Source organism: Augochlora pura, chromosome 2 (genome assembly GCF_028453695.1).
Source record: "Augochlora pura isolate Apur16 chromosome 2, APUR_v2.2.1, whole genome shotgun sequence".
Classification (NCBI taxonomy): Eukaryota; Metazoa; Arthropoda; class Insecta; order Hymenoptera; family Halictidae; genus Augochlora; species Augochlora pura.
This window is the reverse complement of record NC_135773.1, coordinates 21777225-21781149: the sequence shown is the minus strand read 5'-3', so window position 1 is coordinate 21781149 and position 3925 is coordinate 21777225.

Below are 3925 nucleotides of genomic sequence, written 5' to 3'. Positions count from 1 at the left end.
ACTTTGCTGAACTTCGACGGTCTTTTCATTCGAAAACTGTGAACCCTATATACTTGGGTTCTACGAGTTCAATGGAACAAATATAGAAGGTTCTATATTCATTAATTAATTCTTTCTTTTTTATTTATCATGCATCTCATTTCATTCTATGAGGTTTCGTTAATATTGCCGAGGGATTCTGTAGTAAATAATTTTTCAACTAATTATCATTTTCTTTACACTTGAAATTATTCTCTGTAACCATAGTTAGTTATAAATAATAAAAAATTAAACGGACAACGTGGTCAACGTTCGTTTTCAGATTTTGAAAATAACAGAAGAATAAATTCAATTTCCATTTAAAATAAATTTGATTTCGATTTAAAATAAATTTGATTTCGATTTAAGATAAATTAGATTTCGATTTAAGATAAATTAGATTTCGATTTAAAATAAATTAGATTTCGATTTAAAATAAATTATATTTTGACTTAAAATAAATTCAATTTCAATTTAAATTAAATTAATAATATTCGCGTATTTAGTATATCTCCTATGAAATTTGTATAACGAGTCTGACTCGTTATTATATTGCAAAGGGTTAAGCAAGCGTAAATGCGATTGATCGAAGAACCGGCATTGAAATCCCAGCTGAGCAACGCGTCTGTTCTCGCGCCTGAGAATCCACGGAACGGGGATCAAATCCGTTGGAAAAAGGGTTGGGAAAGGACGGTGACAGCGGTGGTAGCGGTGAAGGAGGATCGTCGACGTATACAGCTGTCATCAAAGTGTCGTCTCGTCCTTGTAACACACCGAGTCATTCCCAGGATTCTTTAGCGGCTGGCGTCGCAGGCATCCCCGCGTCACACTTTCCCGATAACCCGTTGAATTTATTCATGACATCCGCGGCGTGACGCTTAGCACTCCCTTCCCCCCCCCCCCTTTTTCCAACGGGATCCACCAGCGGCGAAGTTCTTAGACCGCGCGTCCGAGCTCGCGGAATTTCCTTCGACAAGTTCCCCGGGTTCCGCTTTTAATAACCGTTCGGAAAGTTTCGAGCGTGAAGAACCGTGACACGCCGGGTGAAAAGGGTGAACGAGAGGGGGAGAGGTTAGAGCGGATGTCGGCGAATTGCAAAGGAAGAGGAGGGGGAGGGGGGGCCCCATTGTTCGACGGGGCGGGAGCAAGTTCGAACACGACTCTTGCCCTTCGATAATTAATAACCGCGGCGGGCGAGATGCGGGCCGAACCCCGTTCGGCTGAATATTTTTAGCTACTTTATGGCGCGGAAAAAAAGGACTCGGGGTCCAAGGGGGCGGGAGAGAATTTACGGGAACACGGAACCCCGGCGTAGATTCAGTTGCGCCTCTTTCCTATATCCTCCGTCCCGCTTTCGCGCGCGCGCGCGCGGGGCGAACTTTCTTCCTGGGGAAACTTAGTCAATGGGGGTATCTCTTCTGGCGATTAAATCTCCTCTTTTCACTTTACTTGGCAAAGCATTCCCTTCGCCTACGGCGGCCCCGTAATCACGTGCTACTGCCGCCGCCGCTGCTGCTGCTACCTCCGCGATATCTTTTCTTCGTCTTCTTCGTCTTCTTCGTCTTCTTCGTCTTCTTCCCCGTCGGATTACTCGACGATTTCTCATGTTTTAGATTCCCCGGCGAGCTGCCGGACGCGGACACCGTTACCGAGTACGAGCTGGCGTACCACCGGCTGGAGAACTGCGACGTAATGGAAGACAGGTGTCCGGACGGCTTCTGAGCCGACAGAATCGTTCTTCTTAATTTTAGGAGCGAACGGGTCGAGGCATGCGAGAGGATACCTCTTGAAAGCGCTGAGAGGTTATGTTCGGTTGCGGGGACCGCGTCGCGATGGAGCTCCAGCTATTTGTTGTTTTATTGACCCTTTGCGCTCGAAGCTATTTCAACTGCAAATCTAAAATAATTATAATCATCTTTATTTCGGCTTCGAACCATGCAGAAATTTGGACTAGGTTTACTATTTTTACTCTGTTTGCACTCGTTCTGTTCATTCATTCCGTCTCTATCGCTTAGCTATTTCGTCTACCTACTCTAAATTGTTACTACTAAATTTGTACCTACTCCTTGGCCCTTCTATTGTCTTTCTTTTACTCTTCTTAAATTTGTTAACCTTATTATCTACTATACTGTCCCTTGATCCTCAAAACTATTTATTAGCAGATCTAAAATAATTTTGCAGACTTCTAGTGTTTCCTTTTTGCATTACAATATTTATTTTATGCATGCGAAATTGAGTCTTGTGACTCGTATAACAGTTACAGCTTTAACAATTTTTTAATCCAGGCTTTGGCGATATTTATTAAAAATAATTTTGGAACGTGTTACGATAATTTTTATGGCGTCGCAGAGTCACCACTTGAGGGCAAAGTCTTAAAAAGTTGCGGCTGTTTCGTAAATATTGGAGGAAATATTGGTCGGAAAGCGTTTTTGTTTTTGCAAAGAACAATTAATCTTGGCAATAAAGGGATGGACCTATACGAGCATGAGATATTACGGTTACCGGGACGATGATAAAATAGTTAAAAAAATTGTTACTGTTTCCGAACGTAAATATCGGATCGTTCGAGAAGCGATTTCATTTTGCAAAAAACAATTGTTCTTGTCAATAAAGTGATGGACCTCTAAGGGCATGAGATGTTACGGTTAACCGAACGATGATAAAATAGTTAAAAAATTGATACTGTTTCCGAACGTAAATATTGGATCGCTCGACAAGTGATTTTGTTTTGCAAAGAACAATTGTTCTTGTTAATAAAGTGATGGACCTATACGAGCATGCGAGATGTTACGGTTATTAGAACGTTGATAAAATAGTTAAAGCTACTGCAGCTACTTTTGGTTTCATTTTTGAGAAATATATGTCGCAAATAAAATAAGATTAGCAAATATAATTTTTCGGTGGACCTAGTATTATGAAAAATTAGATTTTAAAAATTATTGAAAGTATAATTGTTGTCGCACGAGTTACAAGATTCAATTTTAATTAGTTTAATAGTAGAATAGATATTAAATAATCATCTTTTATTCTTCGTTGAATAAAAGCAATTTCTTTATTTCTTCAGACAATTATTTTTCGATTAAGTATAGAAAATAGCAAAATATGGAGAGATGTTATAAAAATGTAATTTTGTTTGCGTATTAAATATGTTTGTGAACTATAAAAATGCAGTTATGTTTGGACAGTATAAAAAAGCAATTGCATAGAAGTAAAGAAGATTTTTTAAAATTAAATTATGAAATTTCAGCTATCGAAATCTATAATGACAGAATCTTCTTGACATAACTTTGATATAATCTTGACATAACCTTAAAATATCAATTAATTGTCCTGATATTATCATCAACTTTACGTTTAACATATAGTAAGAATATTAAAAGCATTTGAAATAGTTATATTATTTTTAATTAATTGGAGTTATTACGAACAATAAGAACTTGATATTTACTTACTCTACTTTTTTCAATTAATGTAGATAATTTGCATCTTCTAGAAAAATTTTCACTTCAATCGTTAAAGTGCATAAAATGGTCTATTAATGTATCTTCAGAATATCGTAGTATTTGGAGATTATATCAACATTTGGACGTCTCTGTTGCATGAATCTTAGTCCGCCCACATCTTGAGCATTATTCCACCGTATGAAGCCTTTGTTATAATTACTCCTCTGTCGTAATTGAACATCTACGACCTCAATTTCTCTATTCTACGTATACATCACATAAAGTGGAATTTCGAGTGGATTTTAGCGAAAATAGGACCTGTAATTTAGTTACCAATTTGCATTATTAATGGAAGAATTGAATATTAATAGAGAAATTGTTAAAAATGCTGAATATTCAAAGTCGACTTTTCACGTCCATAGAGCCTAAACTAAACAAATCATGTTCTTTACTTCCTTTTATTC